The following is a 27,352-nucleotide window of genomic DNA, read 5'->3' on the forward strand; positions in this document are numbered from 1 at the left end:
TAACATAATCAGCACCAAAATTGAAGTTATCTTAGAAGGAACTTGTCAGTGTTTCCAAATAATCATTGAAATTATGAGCTTTGGTATTAAAATCTCCCATTAAAAGCACATATATTTTCAAAGTACACATAATTTAGGATGCAAATTTTTCAATTTCATATTTAGCATAAAATCTTCAAACTGATATAGGAACATTATGACTTCAAAATAAAGGTCATCATCAGTTTTAGAACTAGTTTTATAAACTTGTAACCGAAGTATATAATCTAAGTCACAATGAATAATAGTTACAAAAATTGAGATATAATTATTTTGATAACATCACATTTAGTAGTCAAATATGAAGTAAGCCTTTGGTCTTTCTGCAAAGCAGAGAAGGAAACCTTCCCATGTGACCATGCCCAATGGTGTCAGGCAATGATTGCTATTTGAATGCACATGATCATAATGTGGGGATTTTCTGCTTTAGAGTTGTAGTTCTATATGCAACAGCATATAATTTCGGATACATTCATCAGATATGAAAAGTTGTCCAAATTTATTTCATCTCTAGTTTTATCATCTAATATTTAGTCTTAAATCCAATAAGTTAGAAGTCACACAAAAATTGTTGATGATAATCCACTATACCATCATTTCATACAAATTTATTTTGTTACCCTGAAGGCATTTTTGTTTCCTATCACCAATCTGAAAATTTTACCTGTGTATGAACTTTATAATTAATATTCTTACCTATAATCATTTTATCACCTCCACCTCAATAAAGCAATTAAAGAATTTTTTTTACCTACATTAATGTAACTAGGGTAACTGCCATAGAATGCTGTTGAAAATCCCCATGATTTTCCTACAGCCTGATCCCCCAACTTTGACCCAGGTGTCATAACACAGAATCTGCTATATACATAGTGCTTTCACTGAATGTTTAAGTTTGTTTTTCAAAATGTTCAAAAAGTTCACTCTGGTCACTGTTAAAGTAATTCGATTTATATTTGACTTTTGACACCCTCTAAGGGGCCCAAGAGGAGAGGCCCAAAAACCATGATCATTCTTATCACATGTGCATCAGAAGTGTCCTATTGAACTGTTGGATTTCTCTTTGGGCAGTTTTATATGCTTAAATGTAATATTATATCATCAATACAGGTATATTTAGAATTGGACAGAGAAATATTTCCTAGATCAAAACATTCTAAATTTTGAAACAAACTAAATGTAACACTTTTGAATGATTTGTCCATACACTTCTTAACTCTGGAAAATAATTAGGAAAAATGAATTTGTATTTTAGGTCATCTTGAAAGGCTGAATCAGGTCATTACAGTTATAAGCAAGGTAGTATTTGCCTGTCATTTATGATGTATTTATACATAAAGATAGTCTTGTCACATGCACAATATGTAGGTAAATAATAGGGCATTGTAACAATTTTCCTTTGTTCTACAAGGTCAGAGAATGGTCATGTATGGCATCTCCAGGGTGATCATTCTATCAGATTTTGAGGAAATAGCAATTTAGACTTTCCCTGGATAAGGGAGTTTGGGTGTTTTCAAGTCGTACGATACCAGTTCAAACAAAAGCTGTTTCGTTATATATTTTTTTATTGTACAATGTGCAGTCTTGAGCTCATGTTTGCATGTCTGCATTCACTGTTTAACAGAGGAATATAAATCAGAATTGGTCCTGAGACACAGGGCTATTTTCTTGGTGACATTATGTTTTAATTACATTGTTTTTACATTACATGTCATTAAGTCAAGTAAGGATCTTGATAAAAATAGGTTAAGAACTTTGTGTGTAAAGCATACAAGAGATCATGTTGATATGTTTAATGAGATGTTTCCAACATATGATTAAATAATGTTTAATACACATTTATTTGTACAGATTTCTTTTTGTGTTGCTCCACCAGTTTTTACTTAGCATGTGACTATACATGCCTGGAAAATCTAAGGATTCTTCTTATAAGCAAATATATTCTTATAAATAAAATACATTTGGTACATAAATGGTGTTGATTGAAATATTTATGTTAAAAGTAACATCTATTTTCATTTCAAGTACTTGAATTCTATTTTCTTATCAAGTACTTGAATTCTATTTTCTTATCAAGTAGATTACTTGAATTTTATCTTTTTATCAAATAGTTGCATTTTATTTTCTTATCAAGTACTTGAATTCTATTTTCTTATCAAGTACTTTCATTCTATTTTCTTATCAAGTACTTGCATTCTAATTGCTTATCAAGTACTTTCATTTTATTTTTGTATCAAGTACTTGCATTCTATTTTCTTATAAAGTACTTTCATTTTATATTTTTATCAAATACTTGCATTTTATTTTCTTATCAAGTACTTGAATTCTATTTCCTTATCAAGTACTTGCATTCTATTTTCTTATCAAGTACTTGCATTTTAGAGAAGAACACATTTAAGTACCCTCAGAATTTTTGCAGTCAATATTCTATTAAAATATTGTCTTCCATAAATATAAACTCGATAATTACATGTTCAAATGCTAACTGTCATTAAAAAGTAATTTAAAAAAAAAATTAATTTATGATAATTCCAGTGTAGTTTTTACTGTAATGGAACTGATAACAATTAGTTATATTGAGACAAATGTTTGATTATGAATTACTTGTGATTACCTAATAAAAAGTAATGAATTGCAATATTTTTAATTCAGATTCCTCTGTGGGCAGAAGGCTGTAATCCATGTAATGCACCTTTCATAATATGACAGATACATATAAAAATGTACAGCATAAAAAGGTACCATATATATATATATATATATATATCTAAAAATCAGTGTTTATGACCAGTAGAAATAAGTCCATAGACGAAGTAAAAAGCCACTTTTTTCAATGCTACAGACAATGCAGTGATGGCTTTCTTTACTTTCTACATCATTTTTGCTGACAGTTGTGCTCTGTTTTTGACATCATTCAAATTTTAAATATCTGTGATGTCTCTCAACTCCATTAGTACTGTGTCATTTTGCATACCATCTGTACTCGCTTATATGTCAAGTCAAAGACCAAACAACAAACATACCAATCTGCCATTGCATAATACATCTGCAGACTAGGGTAGATGTTGTTTGTTCTACTGATGACTCCTAACAAACTGCACAGACCCAGTTCTGCCAGCACATTATGTAATGGCAGACGTAGGTCTGTACAATTTTCATTTGGTCTCAGCTTATAAACAAGTGCATACAGTATATATTCACTGTATCTGTATTTTCTGATTAATGTGAAGTTGGCATATTTGCTATTTGTTGTAACCTTTATCTTATACATATGAAATCAGTGATTTAGCAAATAGGAAAGACAAGTGGAAACTTTATTCAGACTGGTTTATCAAATGTATTGCAATATGGGCTGAAAGAAATATACATGAACCTGGGTATTTTATCTTAATTCCCTTTTTAAAACAATTATTTGACAAAATGAAATGCATAAATACCATAAAGTGAAAAAAATATATATTTCATTCATATAAACTAAAATTATATGTATTTATGTAAACATAAAAATATATAATGGTACAATTACAAAACAATCTTCCAACATTTTGTGTTCATTGGACTTATGGTCAGAAAAAGAAACAACTTACAAAAACAAGCATGTAACACAAATGACAAGGGAATACTGGAATTATTTACATAACGAAATGAGTTAAACAAAGAGGGAATAAATGTGTTGAAAAATGAACAACAGTATAAAAATGCATAAATTACATGTCTCTTTTGTCTTGGGTGAGAATATCAGTAGCAAAAATTTTTTTAAAAAGCAAACAAGAAAACACCCAACCATTTCAGGTGGTGGTCTGCATAAATGCATTCTATCTGCATGAAGAACCAACTTGATTTCATCCAAGCCTAAACCAGATATGAAGGACAAAAACCATCTGTGTTAAATAATGACAGCTATGACTAGAAGCTACAATATGCACTCACAATTATATTGTGGTCAAGGTATACATGGTGAAGGTGCTACAGGTGTGTGTGCGGTATACTGGTTTACCGCTGTTTGTTCTAGCGGTACATACCATGGTGCTACAGGTGTGTGTGCGGTATACTGGTTTACCGCTGTTTGTTCCAGCGGTACATACCATGGTGCTACTGGTGTGTGGTATACTGGTTTACCACTATTTGTTCTGGCGGTACATACCATGGTGAAGGTGCTACAGGTGTGCGGTATACTGGTTCACCACTATTTGTTCTGACAGTACATACCATGGTGCATTCTGCTGGTACATACCATGGTACATTTTCTGGTAGTACATACCATGGTGCATTTTCAGTTTCTGTCAGTAAGGAATGGAAGGACATTCCAGAAAACAAATTTAATGATATTAACCACATGTTTTCATTCTTCATCAAAGAAATGCAAAACTTTTTGTGTACAAAACAATTGATTTAAAAAATATAATTATATTTATGATAATTTAATAACATAATTTACATGCAGCACATATGCAGTATTGTGGCCAAATGGGATGTTTTGAAATATGTTCAGGACATATCTAACTTCTGGAAAAATTTCAGATGTAACTGTAGTCTTTTTCTTTGCATTAGTAGATTGTGCATGTTAATGTGTTATATACATGTATTCCCTTGTAAATCTGATAATCTTCAGTGCTTAGAAAATCTGATAGCCCAACACCATGGGCACTTTTAATTGGGCCCCTCCTATTTTCTAAGTAATTTGTGTAAGAAAATATTGATCACACAGATGAAATACAGAAATCTATTTTCAAGATGTTGAAAGAATAGTCAGTTATTAATATTGATCCACATGTATGCTCCTAACCATTATGAAGATTGTCTACTTATCATACTTTTATTGAAGCATGTGATTTATGAATCAGGAACAAATTTCTTGGGTTACCTATAATTAGTGTTTACATGGCTTTAACATACATGTGATTCAACTGGAGATGGGATAAAATATTGTTTGGGATATTTATGTGTATTACAGAAAAGCAGCTAAAACCAATTTAGTGGGTATCACAACTGTTCCAATAGTCATTGTAACTGGTGTAATGATGCATGGCTGAGTAATGGGAATAAGGCTAGTATGTATACACAACAAGCTGTTAATTGATTACTTTATTGTTGTAATCTGGAGAATTTAGGCCAAATGCATGATGTTTTTTAAGGTATTATAAGTAATATTAGTATCAAATGTAGTCATGATGAGTCTTTGATTAAAAATAGACCATCTTTTGTTGGAGGTGAGAAAAGAGAAAGAATCAACTAAAATGGTTTGGGTCACTCGAAGTTTCCCTACCTATTATATTGGTGTAGCTAGTAAATTGTAAGCATAAGTGTAAACACTTTCTATTTTTAGCAACAAGCTCTCCATTGTAGTCAGTACTTTGTCTTTCTCAGGTCATCAGCCACTGATTGTGTAAGCTTTATTATCACACTTTTGTTCAAGTTTTGGGGTATTTTTTTATTGCAGCATGCACAACAATAGATATACATATATCAAATTCATCTAATATAGGGTGAATGTACATTTTCATTTTCAAGGCATTGTAGATTTTTATGAACTGAGATATTTTAATTTGTTTTAAGATAATTAAATTTTTTTCAGATAATATAATGGATATAATTTGATGTTATTTTGTTATAAATCAAAATTATTTTTTCCAAGTAATGATAGATGCAAATTTTGTGTTTAATCTTTTTTTTTTATACAAAAAAAGGGCCAGGTACCAACCCCAGAACATTAAATTATTGGTCCCTAATAATAATTGTCATAAACTGTGGTATGTACCACAGTACATTCAGAAATATATAAAAATATTCTAGTTCCCAGCCCTACAAGGTATTAAATAGTTAAGATTTTACATCTTGAGAGTGTTTAATAATAATAATAATAATAATTATAATAATAATAATTCCAAGTGAAATGTAACAAGTATTTATATGACCTATTATAGATTAAACTGCTCAAATTATGTGTATTTGTTATTAAATTTATATTTGTGAATAGAGGCATTTAGTTTTCAATATTTACAGTTTCACTGCCAGCTGGTTGACAGGAGAACAACCATGAAACAAGTGAATGAATGAATATTGGCATACTTTTTGTAACGTCCTTAGTTATTGTTATATAACAGTGCATTTCATGTTTATATTTCAATCATATTTTTAAACTGTTAGCAAAATAAATGTTGCGTGAATGACAGTTTAAATATACCTGTTATATGCATGTATAAATAAAATCAAATTTCATTTGTGACCTTTCATAAAGAGCCCCACCAGTCTCCACTGCCACCCACTGAAGGTAACGCTTGATTTGTCCAGGTAGTAGTAGTAGTATAGGAAGATTTACATAGGAACTTCATTCATAGGTTGGCCTCGCGCTGCTCCGGTGAGCAACAATAAATTCTTTCTTTACCCAAAGAAGACCGTAGAACTGAACTGTCAGCGATGGGGACCTGAGGTGCTGGAGGTCTGGTCAAACAAAATGGCAAAAAATGTCGATTTTAATGGAATATTTCAGCTTAAACTACATTCAGACACTTTATTTGGATATAGAGAATATAAACTGTGTGTGTATTGCTCAACAGTAATTGCCGGAGTTTATGAAACAGTAGAGTTACGACACAGGTGAATGTTGACACGACTCGTTCGGGTAGGTATGAAAGAGACTTATACTTTAGGACTAAATTCTGCTTTCTGTTTTGATTCTCTGAATGAATATGAAAACATGTTTTAAACTTTAGAACACGTAAATTTTAAGCAATCCCTTATTTGCTATTACGTTGGCTTTATTATTAATTTAGTTAAAACTTGCAACAAAAGTCAAAATTGCGATTTTTTTTTTTCGATTATGGGTGCAACGTTATATATAGTGGTGGTGCTTGCATACGAAGACAGAATTAGTACCAGGCGCTAAACTTTATACATGTGATATGTCAGTTCATGAACATTCGTGTTTAGCTGCTGTAATTATGCCGCTTCGTTATGAATGTTGTGAAAATTATGACAGGTGTGACATGAACAAGGGCATAGAGTACAACTGTGATATGAAAATGGCTGACTTAGACAAGTTCCATCAAGGAGTACAACTAATATGAACATTTCGTTCCAACTAGAACTTGGACATTTAATAAAGGGTGTGTGTGTGTGTGTGTGTGGAAGGGCTGATAAAAACTTTCCTTTCCAAGCTTTAGACAGGTAAATATGTTCAAAATTATGATCAGATATGACTCGTGTTATTAGACCTTTATATACGTTTCGCTGCTATGTTACAGTGTCCACAACAGAAGGGTTGAATATAGATTATATTACAAAAAATTATTTACTCTTGGAATGACTGCTGCTTGATCTGTGGTGGAAAGTCTCTGTCTTTGAGAATGTCCTCAAATTGGTAGACTTAATCTTGGACAACTACTTGAGTTATTTGGTGGCACTTTACAGACAAAACAAATGAAATTGGGAAAAATTTATATGTACCTTGCTTTTCCTTTCATCATCAGTAAAAGATGTAAATTTTGAGTGCTCAAAAGAATTTATATAAAATAAAGGCAATTATGGTTTAGAACAGAAATGTTGAGTTTTATTTGGTAATATTCAGGTATCATCTTTCAGCCATATGTTGTTCTGGACATTACCATTTTGTATTTTTTGACAGCCTAGTAATTTTAAAACTATCTACGTTTGTTAAAATTTTGGAAATGTAATTTAATGGCATATTTACACAATACCCTCACATGTCTTAGAGAATATTCTCCCATTTGGGGTCTAAAACTGCCCCATTAAATATCTTTTATTAAATATATTTCTCAATCTTGGCACACCACCGGGGTGAGAAGTGGCTGCAAAAAAAAACCACATGAAATATTATTATTTTCTTGGAACTTATCAAAACACATGGCTTTTGTATTGCTGCCACTTATTTTTGTTGATTGAATCGATCTCGGAAAAGATCTTGCATGAACTATTTACTTATGGACAACTTGCAGCCCCATCCTACCATTTGGAATTTATTAGTGCTTTATAGGTAATGACCACCACCACCCCAACTGCCAGAACACCAAAGCTTTAATATATGTTATTCCCTGTACATCCAAGTTGGTATATTAGGTATTTCCCTGCCAGAAAATAAAACCAAACAATTTTGAATTTATAATTTGGAGTGAAGCTTTTATATTTAGCTTGACAATATTTGGAGAGAGAATGTAATTAGAAAGTGGAGAGCTCACAACAATAAGGAAAGGAACATAATTCATTTAGTCTGCATATGCAGGTGATGGGGAAAAATTGTTTTATTGCTTGTTTATGAACTTTAACATTATGACCTTTCCCCAAACAATAATTTGTTAAACACACCATGCGAGTCTTGCCAGAGATGGTACATATTTTTGAGGAGGAATGCTTGATTGATATTTCTGAAGTGATAAAATAAACTGGGAGATATGGTTGGTTGACAAAGATACATGTATTACCAGTTTTTAGATTTTGAAGTTACAGAAGGTGTATGCTCTATAATATTATGAATTGAAATGTATAATTATGAATATTTAGAAAGCAGGATATATTTGGTCTCTATAACAGAAGACTAACTGTAATAAATATTCTGTAAAATGTTTCAGTTAGAGTTATTGCCCTGGATTTGACATGGGGAAGCTGTATCATGTGCAGTTTTCGCTTTTGTTCATTTTCATTGGGTAGCATCTGTGCCTGATTGTCAAACATAGAAATTCCCCTCCCCCCATTATTTTTTATTTTCACACAAGGGCAAAAACTACTACTTGGTATTTGAAATGACCCTAAGCACTGTTTTATGTCATTGATACTTAACAGTGAAGTGGTACAAATTGTTATCTTTGCCTAATAGTAATATTTGTTGCTCAGTCTATGATATTTTAGAAGAAAATGTGGTTATTTCAAACACAAAATACTTTCTTTCAAATTTATATTTGAGTGTCATGGATGTACATCTTCATTATCTTTTCTACAACTTAAGAATCAATAACCAATCAATAATGCTTTATTTACACTGTATACAGCTGTTACCATAAAATTTTCATAGTACAATTGTATACATGGGTGTTGCCGTCATATTTGTCTGCTTTATATATGAACAGTAATATCAGTAGAAACCGATTTTTCTTCCTATTCAAAATTAAGCATTTGAAGCATTTAAAAAAGGTGATAAATAACTAATTTTTTCTTGGTTGTTATCTTTTACTGTTATTTAACACTTCTAAGCCTTTAATCATAAAGTTTTTATACTAGGATGTCAAATTTACAAATGTAGCATTTTCATATAAATTGTCATTTAAAAATAAGGCACAAACCCTTTTTTCTTTCATTTAAATGCCATGTGTTCAATAATTCTTTCTCTTTTGTCTCCTCCACATAGCTTAGAGGCTTTAAGAATGCTATGGGTAGATTGTTTATATGATATGACATAGCTATAAAACAGGCTAACGTGAAAGAGATAGCATCACAAGCCAAATGACTGAGGAAGATGTCAAAATAAAAAACGTACTTCCAAAACACAGTGAGAACCATGCTGAATTCAGTGTCCTTAATGGAATAAAATAGTTCATTTTTGGTATGTGAGGACATATCAAGAGAAATAATAATTTAAAAAGTGAATTCTGACTTTCCAACCTTTTTTTCTCTCACCTTTACCAGAATCATGTTCTTGCTTGCGGTCTAACATATTAGGAGGGATATAAATGCAGTAAAACAATTCTGTCCCATTTTATTTGATGTTTTGAGATGTATGGATTATCTTTATAATTCTTTTGTGTATTTGTGATATGTTTTTTTATTATAAGTTTATAAAAGTTTATATTTTTACTTTTATGTATAAAAGGATCTTGTACTATTTTTTCTCAAGTCATTTATGTTTTCTGTTCTCTTTCAAGCAGATAAAATAAATTCAAGTCCACTAGCAATTGTAACCTCATTTTAATAAATTACTAAATGAATATTCAGGATTATGCTGTTAAAAAAACCCAACAAATGTTAACAATTTTCAGATTATTATGGATTTTAAAGAAAGCAAGTGACTGTCAAGTACTGAGAAATAAAATTAATAATCTAAATTGAGAAAACAAAGGACTAAAAATAGACTTTTCATATGTTCCCACTGGTTTTATTATTCTTTGCAAAACTTTACCATAAAGCAATGAAAACTTGTGTTAATAATAAATTTTGTCAACAAATATAGTGCTCTGTTTAATGAATTCAGTTGAATAAATTAAAATGATGTTGAAAAAATCACATGTGGGCATTGTTTATTCTAGTGCAAAAGAACATTGATAATTCCCTAGATCTCTTAACAAGTTGACATTTTACAGGTAGAAATATTTTAATCCTTTTTGTGGACATACTTTAGTGCTTTTTTATTGTTTCAGCAGGATTGTTTGATGCTAACCATCACTGAATTTTTACTAGTCATGAAAAATTCAGTTGCATTTCATATTAATGATTATAATTGTAATAAAAGTGGTTATTGTCTTCATTTGTTGTTTTAACTGCTGTATTCAACTTAACAGCGACTCCTTTCACATATATAGCAGAGGTAATGAAAAAAGACTCTCTACTTAAGATACCAGTGATGATGCAAGCTAACTGCTTTGATCAACTAATTTTGTGAACCATTTTGATCAACCAGTTTTGCCCATCAGAAACTCTGTACAAAGCTACCTGTTATGATGAAAGCCAACCATTTTGATCAACCATTTTCGCCCATCAGAGCAACTCTGTACAAAGATACCTGTTATGATGAAAGCCAACCATTCTGATCAACCATTTTTGCCCATCAGAGCAACTCTGTACAAAGCTACCCGTTATGTGAAAGCCAACCATTTTGATCAATCATTTTTGCCCATCAGAGCAACTCTGTACAAAGGTACCTGTTATGATGAAAGCCAACCATTTTGATCAACCATTTTCACCCATCAGAACAACTCAGTACAAAACTACTTAAAATGATGAAATCCAACCATTTTGATCAACCATTTTTGATAACCATTTTGATAACCAGTTTCACCTTATCTGAGCAACTCTCTACAAAGCTACATGTTATAATGAAAACCAACCATTTTGATCATTCATTTTTGCCAACCATTTTGATGAACCAGTTTTGCCCATCAGAGCAACTCTGTGCAAAGCTACATGTTATGATGAAAACCAACTATTTTGATCAACCATTTTTGCCAAACATTTTGATCAAACGTTTTTGCCCATTAGAGCAACTTCATAGAAGAGTTATTCACTGATGATGAGAGTGATTATGAATTTGATGAGTTATCCAACCTTGTTGAACAAGATCGTTTTCATGAATTACCTTAGATGGCGAGTTATATTTTAAGGTACATGGGCAACAGGTAATGGAATGACCTTGCCTTTACAATACAGCCATGCCAGGTTTAACTTTAAGCTTGCCAGAGCAGCTTCTTGCCTGTGCCTACTTAGAACTCTACCAGCTTGAACACGATTACATTGACATTGCTGAACAAATCAGCTTATTTGCTGCAGAGTAAATTGATTGGCAGAGATCACTTGGGTCCCACAATTTAGTGCCTCCAGGGTCAGTACTTGCTTAAACAAATTCTAGATGGCACAAAGGTGGTGGGAAAATCCTGCTTTGTATTTTGAGCAACTATGAGATAATTGAACAGAATAAAAATAAGGACCAGGACTTGAGGAAGTACTTATCAGTATAGATTATTGACGTTCAACTATTTTGGCTGGGGGCCAAACGGACAAAATGCTTAATGTTGTGGGATGCATGAGCATAAACAGTTCCTTAAAACTAATTATGAATATTGAATAAAATGCATATTTTCAAAGGACTACTGTAGTTACATGTATGCAGGCTGTACATTGTGAAGGCTTTTGATGGGTTAGACATGCCTGGCATAGACTACAGGCAGTGTAAAGCTGCATTGTCAGTGAAACTATGTTTTATAGTCTTGGATGGGGGGAGGGGTCAAGAGGTAAAAATTGAGTTTAGAACACCTGGACATTCCTTTAGAAGTACAGCAGACCTTAAGGATGCTTTTAAGTTGTTAAATAGCAATGAGTTAATAGTTTTGAACTTTTACAAGTTGTAAAATTGATTTTGAATTCATAAAGTAACCATACTGACTGATAGTATTTTAACTTGCAAAGATACAATTTACCGTATATACACTCTTATGAGTCCAGCTGCAAAATGCACAGATCTTCTGTAACATAATGCACTGGCAGAACTGGGTCCATGCAGTTTGTTAGGAGCAGTCAGTAAGAATAAACAACATAGACCCTGATCTGCAGTTGCATTATGCTATGGTACATCAGGATCTTTATTGTTTGACTTGACTTGTAACCAAGTATATACAGTAATCAGCAACAGGTTCAGTTTATCTTGGGACAAAGCATGTAAAAATACTTGATTTTATGACTCCAGAGTTGTAGCATAGGAAATTACCTGTAATGGAAACATTGAATTAAATGTGTTTTTCCATCTAGAACCTTTGTTTGTTTCACCCAAAACACTTATTTCATCTGAATTTAAGCAGCTTTTTTTCCTACAGGTTGCTGATTTGAGCGTTTGTACTCGTTATAATACAGTGCATGCTGGGTACTTTCATTACATTTTCAGCATATTTACTGTGGAAAAACATAAATTAGACTGTTACCCATTAGGTTAATATACAATATGTGGGGGAAAAATGTGATCATTCAGTGGAGTTTTACATACTCTTCAATTGAATTTTGTTTTCAACTTTGTAAATTGTATTTCACGCAATGGAGACAGAAGAACTCCTTCCATACTACATATACCATGAAAATTGACACATGCAAGTTATGAATTTTAATATTCTGTAGGTTTATTATAACTTATGGTATAAGATGTGTTGTGCATGTTAATATATGTACATGTAATATCAATATTACAGTCATTTCATATTTGAGCCCCCCCCCCCAGTATATTCCACAGAGACCTAATTTTGTTCATATTTTGTATGTGGGTATGTGAGAAAGCATGCTAGTAGCTTCCCATGGGTCAGTAGCTATTCCCATGATTTTTTGCAGGTTCTTTCACCACCAGATATACTGACCACCCTGTATAGCCTATCAATGCGCTGAAAAACGGCATTCAAATCATAGACAACAACTAACTCGATAACATATTCAGATCTAGCTTTGTCACTTTATTCATTCTTTATTTGTTCATGTGTTCAGGTATTAATCGTGGTGATGTCAAATATATACATTTAAATTCTAATGGAAGGTATCTGAAAAATGTAAACTTCTCCATTTCTTTCTTCATGTTTATGTTGTCGTGGCAACCAAATATTTAACAAAAAAATTAATTCATAAAAATAGTGTTGCAGTATAACTTAGTAATATCATATATTTTTGAGCCCATACATATTAGTGGGAAGTGAAATGTAGAATCGCTTTTCCTCCACCAGTGTCATCATCATCAACAGGTAAAGTATTGGCAACAGATTTTCAGCAATGCTTTGTTCATGGGCTTGACATGCAATCTGGAGTCCTTGTCAAGAAGGTGTGACTTTTCCTATATGTTCATCAAACTATTATGATTTTATATTTTATCCAGTCATTAAACAAAACTGTTGTCAGGTGACAAGTCAGAGGTTAATGAACACTTCACCATGTTCACACAACTCAGCAGCAGAAGGGTTAACAAACATTTGCATTGGGAGGGTTCAGTGTTATTTTTGCCCAGTTGCCACCATTCTGAGCATGTGATGTCCATCTTTTCTTTCTGAACTTGTAACAGGTATGTAATATAGCAGAACTTTGAATAATGGAGTTGCTGCAAGTATATAAGTTTTACTGTATATTACTTTCGTCCTTTCTTGATATGCAGACACATTTTCTAACAACAATTTAATTCTGTAAAAAGGGAATGACTATCTGGAGTTAAATAATGGGGGTTCTGTGCATGTGGAAGTCAGTACTATGATGAATATTCAAGATGCAACACAGTACAATTTATTGGACCAATAACCTAAAAGCCCTTTCACATGGATATTGTTAGCTTTAAGTTTTCTGTTTCTTCTTTCTGTGGTCTTGTGTTAATTGCATATTGTTATGTAATATTTGTGTCATGTGCTTTTAAAAGTATATTACAACAAAGTCATAGTAGCCCTTGGGTACTGGGCACACAATTTCCTGGTCAATGAATACATTTTGCTTTATGACCAGTTCTTCATAGACTGAATAATTGCACCAAACAACCCATCTTCAGGAATTATTATGTAACAGTCCATCAGCTAATGTCACATAAGCATGTTGACTGCAAGAGGGGGACAAATGATAGATGTACTTTATTTGTCCAACCCAGCACTTCATTTACATACATATCCAGGTAGTATCTGGTTGTTTTTTTTTCAATACATTTATTCATCAATACCAATTTGCCTTTGCAAGGCAAACCTGCTTCCTCCCCCCCCCCTTCCCTTTGCAAGGCAAACCTGCTGACCCCCCCCCCCCCCCCCCGCAATCACCCTCAGTAGTTAGGTTTGGTGTATTACAGCACTGTAAAACACATAGTTTTTAGTGCCAAGGCAAGTGGAGTGTTGCATGTTGCCCATTTAAAGACTTGCCACAGTAACTTAAATTGGCAGGTACAATGGTGGGATTCAGACCTGCACGATGTGGGTCACACCTATCAGCTGAACCATCATGGCTTCTCCCAGCAGTAGTACTTCTGATGATTATCAGTAAAGTACTGGGTTCATAGAAGATTAGGTAAATCAACTTTCATTGAGGTGCAGTGATATGTTTTGCTATTTGATGACTTCTTGCATGATTATGATGGCATACAGTGTAGCCAGTCCTAACTGGTATAGCTGATGATAACAAGATTAAGGAACTGAAATTATCAAGTTATTCTAATGTCTGTAAAAGAGAGAAAGTATCAAGGACTGCATACATAAAATCATTTTTCACACATAATGCTATTAAAGAAATTCTTGTTTGCTGTGCTATCATTGGTTGAATATGTGATTGATTTATAAATTAGTGTGAATTACGTAGTCACATGTCCTGGAATAGATCCTGGCTTACCAGTGTATAACACCCTGGTGTCTAGTGTCAGCATTGTATTATATTCAGTACCATTGTGTAACACCCTGGTGTCTGTCAGCACTGTATTACATTCAGTACATCTAACACCTGTATTATTATTCCTAAGTATCACAAGCCATGGTAGTATGGGCACTGGAATGTGCAGGCAGGCGTTAGTTGTCTTATATCGTATAAAGAGGTCCTAGGTTTGATACCAAGCAGAAACCCAGTATGGAGCGAATTATTGAAATTGCTTTTTTAGCACTAGGGTGTCAATATTTGTAGTAATAAAGGTCGCAAGATTCGTCACTCATAGGGATTTTAATATACATCATCGTATAATAATATATATATATATATAAGTTTGTAGTCTTAAGAGTAATTATCCTTAGGCAGTGCTTGGAGTAATGCTACATTACTTCCTTGTATAAAATAAAACCCTGAATGAGTCACTGTAAACAGTCCTTACTAAATTAGAAAGATGTCTTACTTAAGAGTTTCTTCCATTTGTATTTAACTTGTTGATGTCATTACAGAGCTGGAAAAAATCTGTTGTCTTGCTAGCGGCTGCAGCACAAGCTGCAGGCTTTGTTGACAAGTATAAGGTCACTTTGCTCAGAATTTCTTAAATACGGTAAATTGAGAAATTTTCTGTTAAGTACTTATCACTACTTTTTATTCATGGAGATAAATGAAATGTTCTCATGCCCTTCAGTTTAATATATTCTGATGATGTTATCAGCTGGAGTTATTTTTATAGATAGAAGATTATTATAAATTTATTTCTTTTCATGGATATCAGTGTTTAAATGTTTGTGAATAGGGGCCCAGAGTGGCCGAGCGGTCTCATGCGTTCTCTGTTACGGATCACTGCCATCTCGCCTCTGTCTGTGTGGGTTTGAGTCTCGGATTCAGCCAATGTGGGTATGTGAGAAAGCTTGCTAGTAGCTTCTTGTGGGTCAGTGGTTCTTTCTGGGCTTTTCCCGCGTTCATCCTCCACCATTAATACTGACTGCCATGAAAAATGGTGCTAAACCCCACAACAATAACAATAACATTTGTGAATAATTACATTTTTCATTTGTACTTACATTTGTGCATATTGGAATGGAGTACCATTGTTTTTACAAAAGAACTGTCATTCCATGGTCTTTATATATGTGCAGATGGGAAAGGAGTACTATTTTTTCTAAAAGGACCATTATTACATGGTCTTTAAATTTGTGCATTAGGGAAAGGAGTTCTGTTTCCACAAAAGGACCATCATTCTATGGTCTTTAAAATTTATGGTTTTGCAAAAAGAGGAGTAAATTGTTTTCACAAAATGACCATAATTTCATTTTCAAAAGAGTTATGCCCTTATTATTATTAATACTGAAGTTCTTGTCCTTGTTGCTGCCTATCTTATTGTACATATGGAGAGACAATGAGCATTAAAAGAGAGTAAACAGCAGTGTAGTAGGGTGTGATAAGCAGAAAAGTCTTTGTACAGCAGTGTAGTATGGTGTGATAAGCAGAAAAATCTTTGAACAGCAGTGTAGTAGGGTGTGACAAGCAGAAAAATCTTTGAACAGCAGTGTGGTAGGGTGTGATAAGCAGAAAAATCTTTGAACAGCAGTGTAGTAGGGTGTGATAAGCAGAAAAATCTTTGAAAAGGGAATGCTGCCCAGGATAAAAAGCATAGCATGATACCTTGTAAAAACTTGCCAGATTGCTAGAGGAGCATCTCTATGACAAATCCCAGCACCACCACCACAAAAAAGAGGTATTCATTTTGGTTTTGCACCCTCCAGCAGTGTCCATCCATCACAAAGCCTTCTAAACAAGATGTGTTGAAAATTTTGACGTTAAAGAACATACATCACTGTACATTAATAGTAAGGTAGTTGAAAATGTAATGATGAGAAGCTGTTATAGTAGACATTGACTTTAAAAAATATACGTGCAGTATATCAAACCTAATATTAACGAACTTCAAAAATATAAGTTTGAATTCCAGGATTTATTGCGTTGTTACCCCTCAAATTTATCACTTGCTTGTTTTGCATCTTTTGTATTTAACATCTTTATAAAAAAATTAAAATCTTTTTTCAATGTATGAACATCTCTTTACATTTGAGCCTAATGTTGTTTTTATGACAAACATAGTGCTGATGTCAACTCTCCTACATGCCCTATTTTGCAGGATAGCTTAAAGGTACATGTATATCTAAACAGAAGTGATCAATAATTGCTATGTATACATGTAGACATGAAGATCTTCCTGAAAGTCGGTTTTAAAACAGTTATTGAAGAGATGAAACAAAAATTTATATATGCAGTTAATTCCTACTTTGTAACTTTTATAATATATTTTAGTATATATTTGTAAATGTGCTTACTTGTAAATATTTTCATTATATATATATATATATATATATATATATATATATATATATATATATATATATATATATAAAGTAGATGGCTTCAAGGGAGAATAGTTGTATTTAACTGAGTTATACTCTTTATATAAAGACATTATTATTATTGTTATTATTATTGTCGAGTCAAAACAGGCCTAAGTGGATAGTTGCTATTGTCGTATTTTCAGGGTCACAGAACAATATGTAATATAATGAGCATGATGGAAACATTTTTAATATAACTTAACTCTTGGACAGAACAATAACTTGCTGTTGTTGTGTACTGCTTTACTGTACAGATGATTGGATGGTTAATTAACAGCAATACCCACACCCAAAGGAAAGAATGTGCTAAAAATATACTATAGGACATATTGACATAAAAGGTAAAGCATGCCAGCAATTTCATCCATGCAAGTCACCCCCATTGTAGTTGTTTACAAGCATCTAAAGAAAAATACTTTCTCAGTTGGACAAGTACAAAAAAGTTACTTGTTTACAATATACTCTTACTCTTTATAGAAATGTAGACTGTGCTAATATTCTAAAGTTGATTGTGCGAAAGAATGCTTTCTTTAACTTATTCTATGACACTTCTAACATCAGTTGCAAGTATTTATAAACTAAAACCAGTCTGAAAAGTGCTTGAAATTGATCATAACAAATGGAAAACAAACATCTGGTAGAAAGTATGAACTTTCAGTTAATAAAGTTAGCACTAGTTTCAAAGGAAAATCCATTTTCATTAAAGATAAACAAAATATTAGGTCAGCCCAGAATGTGCCCTCACCTGGTCCAGTTGGGCAACTAAATTTTCAACCCTTTTGCCTCTAGGGTTGGAATAACAAGAAAAGAAGGATATGTGAGTTTCCAAACTACAGATTTTATTTGTTGGAATGATAATATTACATGTATGTGCCATACTGTTGATGGCTCACTGGATAATTAAAAACATTGCTGTTATTTACAAGCTTCAAGGTGAACAATGTAATTTTCTTACTACACAGTTTGTTTCCATAAGTTATCTCCCTCTTTATTTTTGTTGGTTGCTTCAGTGAAGTTCTGTTTGTCCGAAAGACCTTTTATCATGTATTTTTCTAGCCAACTCATATGCTGAGCAAGTTTATTTGGGATTTTACATAAATTTGTTACATTCATAGATATATATTTTTCCTCCTGTTGCAAATTGTTCAAACATTCTTTTTTATTTATATGTGTAATATCATTTTCCAGTTATTAATTATATAAATGTTATGAAGACTATCTGTCAGCAAGTACATGCGTTATTGCATTTTACTTGTATCCCAGTAATCTCAAAATTTTATGGTAGACCACACCCATTTGTACCTGATTATTAGGTACTTTCTTTATTTAGCAAAAACGTGACATTAGGTGATAACATGATCAGAATCCCTGACTGATTGATAAACTGAAATCCTGTTTGAGAACTTTAAATTCAACCAACCATTATACATGTTTACATGGGATTGGACTGACAGTACAATGAGGCATTCACATAAAACATGAAAGATAGAATCTCATGCTTTAATCATTTTTTTCTTTATGTGGGGACTGACCATTAAACTATCAGTTGGGAAAAGGGTCTGAAATATTTTTTAAACTAACATGGTCCACAAATTAGCTTGAAAAAATAGTTTTGCTCAGATTTCTAAAAGTACAATCTGTACTTGCTCATAAGGAGAGTCGAACTGCAAACTGCACAGACCTAGGTCTGCCATCAAATAATGTGCTAGCAGATCTGGGTCTATGCTGTTTGTTAGGAGTAATGAGTAGAACAACTAACATACACCCCAATCTGCAGGCACATTATACTGCAGCAGATCAAGATCTTTGTTGTCTGCCATTTTAATTGACTTATAAGCAGTTACATACAGTACCATAATTACATCCATTATATTACTTGAAAAGGATTTCTTATCTTGAGATGAAGAAAAAAAAAACCTACTTCTGTCATCCCCAGAAAACTAAATGTTCAATCCCTTAATCCTGAGAGCCATGGGCATGATGACCCATAGGCATACACACAGTTGCAGACTGAATCTTAAATACAGTAAAACCTGTCTTGAGAGACCACTGCTATGAGAGACCGCCTGTCTTGAGAGATCAGGTTCTCCATGTACAGATTTAGAGATTATATAGTGTTATAACCTGTTATGAGAGACCACCTGTCATGAGAGACCATTATGCTTTGGCAGAAGGGGTGGTCTTTCAAGACAGGTTCCACTGTAACTTGAAAGTAAATTTCACTTCTCTAATGGACCCATTGACAGCTTTAGTCATGCATACTTGAAATGGCATGCTACACCCAAGGGTGTGCCTTTTTGAAGTGAAGCTTCATAGATAAAATTTTCATTTTTCCTGCAATTAAAAAAAAAAAACAAAGTAACAAAACCTAAAAAAAAAAAGTACCAATTAATTTAAATTAGTGACAAAGAAGATTATTTTTTTGTAGTGTGTATCATATAAACACCTACCTGTCTTTAAAATGTGCAACATCAAAGAACACATTTCAACTGATTTAACGTGTTGAAAATCAAATGTGTAAATGCAATAAAAGTTATCTAAATCAGCCTCACTGTAGCTTTAGATAGGCTACCTCTTTGGACAATATTTGTCTCTTTGAGGTGATTCTGATGTTAATCAAACTTCATTGTGGTTTAGCAACCTCTATAACATTGCTTAAATTTGGAGGCCTGCAGAATGTCCAGTCTGCGGGAGTCCAAATATCCATATTTGTGACAAAGCATGTTTTCTTCTTTTGTTAATCCATTTTAAATTCATTGATTTAAAACACATACATTTCAGATTATAGTAATGGAATAATAGACATGATTTTTTTTACTACTCAGTGGCTTAGTGGTTAGAATGGCTGCCTTTTGATGGGGGAGGTTGCAGGTTTGAACCCTAGCAGAGTCATACCAAAGACTTATAAAAATGTTATAACATCTGCCTTGCTTGGCGAACGGCATTAATAGCTTAATGTTAGGACTGGTTGGCCTGGTGTCAGGATACTGTAACTGGGTGGGACATCTTGTCTGTGGCAGGATTCCCCAGTGCTAGACATCACTGTAAACACCTGCACTGCAGACATTGTAGAGACATGACTGATTTATTTTTTAAAGCTAAAAATCCAAATCACACACACATATACACACACACACACACACGATTTTTAGTCATAGAGTCCATCAGTATTTATTGTAGTCTCTAATATTAATACATGTACCCATCAGTATTTATGGTAGTTTCTAATAATACATGTACGTGTTATTGTGGTACTTTATTAGTTAAACTCAGATGGGGATCTCCAGGTAGCTGAGTATTCTAAAGCTCTTGTGTTTACTGATAACTGCCATTTCACCTCAGTTTGCATGAGTTCAAGTCTCCAGCTTGGCCAGTGTGGTGATGTGAGAAAGTTTTCCAGTAACTCCTCTGGGATAGTGGTTCTTACTAGGGTTTTCCCATGGTCTTCCTTCCTTAGTTATACTGTCTGCCATGTATAGTCTATCTTGCACTGAGAAATGGCATTGAACCCAAAACATCAATAAGAACTTGCAACAACAAACTCAGAAGAAACCGATTTTACTGGATCACAACACTAGACAGTATTCATCAAAGAATACTTATAATTTGATGTTAAAGAGACTTTTAATTAAGTCCTATAATCCTGATGGATTTGTATGGTGACTTAATCCTTTTTGATGTGAATTAGTGGAGAATCTGAAGTTATTGTGTCAGTGGAATATGTTTACAGAAAGTCGGATTGGAATAAACAGACATTAATGGACCTTGGATTAACACTTCCATTGCATATTTAGTGTCCACAATGGAAATTAAATAATTTATGAGGGTCTGTAACTCAGCATTAAGATTTGTCTATAGCTATGTTATGGCCTTTTGTTAGTCTTTCTTTATCCACTTGCCCCACAATAATGCACATCATTCTACTTTCATATATCTTTGGGACATGAATAAATGGAAAGATGAGATTTTGACCTTTACATACACACTCTGCTGGACTGTCTAGGATTAGTTCCACGTCATGGAAACTGTCAGCCACAGTTGTACAGGCAACCATGTTATTCACAAATAAGTCACTTGGCCTCAGTACATTACTCGAACATGAATCATCATGGCCGTAGGCTCGGGTGGCATTTTCTGTAATTTACTAAAGCACACCTTAATTGCCTTTGTCTATATCTTCTTGGATCTTAAAGGGTTAATGGTCAGAATAATTAATGTCAGACATCCTGTGACTATTATTTTTTGTGTCATAATTCTACACAAAGTGCTTCATAAATCATCAGGAACTAAGTTTTTCTCCAGACGTTTCTAGATTCTAACTGTGCCAGTAATTTAACATTCCACATTTCTGCCATTGCTTCCAGATATGACTAGGACATATGTTGTCTATGGATTGTCATTTGTTGGATTGCCAACTGCAGACAACATAGACACCAATCTGCCATTTCATAATTCACCTGCAGATCAAAGTATGTGTTGTTTTTCTTCTGGTTACTCCTAACAAGCTGCAAAGACCCAGATCTGCCAATGCATTATGTGATGGCAGATACGCATCTGTGTGCTATTGGCAGTTGATGCAACTTAAAAGCAAATATTATATATATGTAAAATTATGATATTCATAACGCAGTCTAACCTGTATATGAAGTGCAACAATCCATGTTCCATTGGTCCATTGACACAAATCAGTTTAAATTTACCTTAAGTTTGTATAAAAGAGTAGGTCACAATCGCCACTTTTATAGATGGTCCCTTGAGTGGTTGTTGTACAAAGGTGTTACTCTACATAGGGGTCAGATAATATAATCTGATCAGAGATGATCTCTTTTTTAAAGGGAATTGTGGTGTCTGTATTGTCATTACAATTTGATGTCCTTGAGCAAGAATTTCGTTGGCAATTTTTCTGCATCTCCTAATGTTGCTATTTACAGTATGAAGCTGTAATAAGTAATATGAAACAGAATTGACAATGTTTCTATGTGGGCTGATTTAGTCACTCTTGCCTTAAAGGTACACATATTCCTAAGCAATCATCAGTCTTCATAATTTTTTTAGCTCAGGATGGGGGTAGGGTGTCCTGAATTTCTGGACACCCCCCCTCTACAGCCAAAAAAATACACATAAATGTACAGTCACATGAAATTTGACCATTTTATTCTTGCATATGTTTATTGGGTATTATGCAGATAGATACAAAGACATTCACTAGTTCTTTCTAGGAAAGTCAGGGACCTTTTAAAACTTTGGAATACCCCCCCCCCTTCTGAGCACTTGATCTGATCTGGCCCTGAAGCTATCATAAAACAAATGTAGTAATGAGATTAAGCCAACAGTTCTTTTTGGAAGACAGTTTTACCAATGTCCCATTGGTGATTACTTTAGGACAAAATTTGTAAGCAAGGTATAGTAATGATATATCACTTTTATATGCAACCTTAGTATTCTGTTAATAATTTATGTAGCCTGGCCAAGAAGAAATTTCATTGCTGATTAATAATTTAAACTGTTAGATCCAACATCAAAACTTTCAAAATGTTAATAGGATGGGAAGTTTATTGTCATATACAAATGTTTTTGAAAGATAATTTTCCTAATTTTTAAGAAGCAAGCATTTCCTTCTTTGAGTTACTGGTTAGTAGATCACTCCAGCATATACATTTTTTTGTAAAAATTAATTTTGGTGGAAGAAATAAATTTTCCAATATATGTTTCTTGTTTTGGTTGAGTATACTAAACAGTTTCTATATCCGAAAACACAGGTGTACCATCTATCTGTGCTAAACCAGGCATTGAAACATTAATTTACTGTAAAATGAGTTATGATCTGGTAATCCATTTGTCGAAATTTCAGACCTTGTGGATATAATTACACACAACATCTGCTATATATCAACCACAACAATTTTTTATACTGTCTTCATGTTCAAATCTTGAAGATGTAGAAACGACCCGTGGTGACTGAATACATTATTTCTCCCATGACAAGCCCAAGAGCGATTCATCTTGTAAATTGATTGGTTCATTTTTAAAGGCACTTCTACCACATTATTGGCTGTATAATGCCAAGGATACGGGAGATAAGTGCCTTTCCCATTGACATGCCAAGGCAGTGAACCAGGGCTTGTCTGAGGGAGTATTGAGCACACAACCCTTGAATTACATGTCCCAACACTATGATGCTCAGTGGGAGGTGGGTTTATCAGACAAGGTTTCTTTAAAGGTTTCTGTAAAATGTATAACGGTACTTGTTGGTGATTTGTGCTAATATGATTGTCAGACATCTGTGTAATTATCACGAGAGGATTATGGCAGGTCATTTAACACTTAGTTGATACATGAAACTTAAGCAACTCTGGTATCATTGTTTTATGGAATCATTTTCAGCCTAGGTCAAATACTTGGAGATGTTTGATCAACTGAAAAAGATTATATGTTGGTTTGATGCTTTCAGGGTTTGATAGAAGGTTATTATTTTACTTTCCGATATCAGCAAAGCAAGTTGGGACTTGGTATAAATTACATGTATATATATCTTGAAGAAGTTCTTACTTCAGATGACCGAAGGTCAAAGTTTTACTTTTGACTGTTGGTGATCAGATGTGTCAAATGCAACTGGACTGCACATAAACATAATATGCATGCATTTATAATAATAATAATAATAATAAAGACATTATTTAGAGAAGGTAACACAATTAGTTACAGAACTAATCTACCTTGAGGCCTTCTCGCTGTTTTGTACAATGATGTACAGTACCTATATACAACATGTGAAAAATCAGGCTTGACACTAAATAATTAAGTGATCTTAAAAATCAAAATATCAAGCCTGGAACATATGCACGGGCATCTGTGAATACATGAACATATATGAAATATAAAACGTCATCCTGCATGGAAAAATTCAGCTATGAAAATGATGCAAAAGTACAGGAAAGCAGGCATTGTATGTTTATATTACTAGAACTGTTAATTTGTCTTGAAATTTCATCCATTTGAGATACTGGTTATGAAAAGAAATGGTAGGAGCCTGCCTTATGTCACTGGGATTGGGAATGTTGTTCCATACCAGTGGACCAGTATATTGTAATATAATTTTTTCTTCTAACAGACCTTATATTTGAGGAACCATCAGCATCTCTTTTGGTGAAATATATTGCTTAGATATACAGAAATAGCTTTTCTGGATACTTTATACATCAGTTTGCCTTTCTAAGAAATATTCATGTATTGTTAAGATCGTTATGTTGTTCATTGCATCCTGGAAACTCAGTTCATTGATCTAGAATTATATGGCATGCTCTCCTTTGGAGTCTTAAAAGTTTTTCTTTTTGTTTAAGTTAGAGTTATTATGTGCAATAATTTTTTTGGCAAAGCAGTATAATCACACTGATAAACATGCTGTATACCCCAGTTTTTGTCTGGTCTTCTAAAGCAAATGATTGTAACTACTATCGAAAAAAGCTTTTGTCATCAACAGCAACAGCAGCACATTGGAACTTCGGATTGAGGTCTGCACTCAGATTTCATAAAGATAAGTTGGTCAGACAATGCCTTCTATCATTATGACTGTTCAGTAAGCATGGATATTACAGATTTATGAAACATGCAAGATTGTTATCATTTGATGATTAGGGTCCCAAAGCTAAAAGCAGATTTATTAGCATCATGGAAATTTGCCATCTTTTAGGATCATAATTGATGATGAATACTTTGTGACAGACTATTTAATTATTGTAGTTGGGGATGGATGGGTGGCCTGTTGTTTTTTGTCTGTTAATTCCAAATATTGTATGTTTTCTTCAACTATTATAATATTGTTATTATTTCTACTATACATCAGGAATAATATTTTGTAGAAGCTATTTAGGAGCTGGACATTTTTTTTCAAACCCACCACTACCACCCTAACCAACCCTTAAAAATTAAATGGGCAGCCCCATAAAATTTATCTGGTGGTTTGTAGCATGCATCTTTCTGGTGACAGATAATTTGACACCATAATAATTCAGAGATTATGATTGATGGATCATGTGGACTTCTGGAATCCACCTTTCAGTAATTGTCCTATAGTCCACATTGCAGGATATTGGATATTTAGACAGAAGACAACCCATGCACTGTATGCTTGAGGATGTAGAATAGGACCAATGTGGTCTGCTGCATGTTAGAAGAGACAATGAATGGAGAAGCAGGAGCTGTAGTGGCTCAGTGGTTATTATGCTATTACGACTCTATGGTCTTAAAGTAATCGAAAAGAGCGAAAGGCAACAAGTTTTGTAAAATTCAACAAATAAGTTATTTCCCTAGAATACATAGTGAAAACTTTTAAAAAAACTAAACAGTATCCCAAATTGTCCAAAAAGTTCTATCACCGGTCCAAGTGAATAATGTTCTAATTAAATTCCATTGGTGTTTAAATTAAGATTCAGCACTCATAGCATAAATGTGCCTGTTGTCTTGAATGTACTAATGTACCAGTATCCTGAAGTGTGATGATGTATTAAGTCATCCAATTAATCACAATACTATAATCCAAGATTCACTATAATTCCAACTGAATGTTTCTATGAATACTATTTAAGAGCATGTTGTATTTCCAGTGAATAAATAAATTGAATAAATAAATCAAAATCAAAATACTGAACACAACAATACAAATGATTCTGCATCAAGATCTTAGAGCAAAAATGAGTAATTTCTTGATAAACAAGATTATGAAGCCCTCTATTTGACCTAGATTACAATTAGCATTTTCTGGAAAAAACCTATGACATAATGGAATTGTCCATTCTAGAACACTCTGAGTTGTTTACAAGATAAAAATCTGTTACCAAAATTATAATAAGGATGTGGTAAACATCAGGTAGGCTAGGTATTTTTATGGGGAATGCCAGTGTCCTAGAGCCAGACCCAAATAAATATTTACTGCTATTGATAATGATGCTAATATTTAACCCACACTCCTAAAAGTTATTAGCTATATATTATTTGTTTACCAAGATAAAAACATAATGGTCTCTAGTCAGGTTTTTAGCCAACATAAAGTCTAAATACAATTATAGATAACATAATCTTGGAGGAAAAAAAATACAATACAAATTAAATATACATAACAATAATGGACTTTCAGTTGAAATGGTGCAGGTTCAGATCCTACCATCTGATCCTATGATGAATCTTAATGGGCAGGGCACCTTAACTGAACTGTCTCAGCACTATATACATGTAGTCTACTTTTGCTGTTTTACCAATTCAAACACCAAGCCAGACAAAACCAGTCAGAAAAAAATGGATCCTTAAGTCCATATGTCAGCCACTGGATCTTTACTGTGACATTCTTGATGATGAGAATGTCTGGATTGTGTGTGTTTTAACTGTCCTGTTTTTCTTAATAAGGAGACCTTTGTTATTTGATGTAGAGAATGAATGAGAATCATCATGATCATTCCAGTTGATGTAAATGTTCAGCATAGTTTTAATGATGTGATAACTATTTCATTATAATTTTAAAGTTTTGGATTAATCACTGTAATTCACATAATATGTGATAGTCAAAAATTTTAACCCAATGATGATGTTTAGCTAGCATGATTAGACTGTATTTTAAACTGCAGATTGATTGGTTTCACTTTGGGTTTTTATTTTTTTAATTTTTTTTCTATTTTCTTCCTTTATATAAAATGTTTAAAAAATATGTACAGATGTTACTGTTATGATTTCCTGATCAACGTTTGGTCACTCACTGTTGCAAGCCACAGGCAAAAATACAAGCCTGAGTCACAAATTTTTGTAATGTTGACCCAACAATGCCATTTATGCTG

The 27,352-nt window shown here is 33.2% G+C and overlaps 1 protein-coding gene across 2 annotated transcripts in view; it reads left to right on the top strand.

The window, feature by feature from the left end:
* Nucleotides 1–6,388: 6,388 nt before the first annotated feature.
* LOC149787671 (uncharacterized) overlaps nucleotides 6,389–27,352 on the top strand; it is a 59,327-nt gene continuing 38,363 nt past the window's right edge. For both annotated transcript variants that reach the window (XM_089973871.1, XM_089973869.1), the window contains exon 1: nucleotides 6,389–6,661. The gene's annotated coding sequence lies outside the window, so the exon portion shown is untranslated. The remainder of the gene's footprint in view (nucleotides 6,662–27,352) is intronic.

This window comes from Sinohyriopsis cumingii, chromosome 11 (genome assembly GCF_028554795.1).
Source record: "Sinohyriopsis cumingii isolate HCF-2022 chromosome 11, ASM2855479v2, whole genome shotgun sequence".
Classification (NCBI taxonomy): Eukaryota; Metazoa; Mollusca; class Bivalvia; order Unionida; family Unionidae; genus Sinohyriopsis; species Sinohyriopsis cumingii.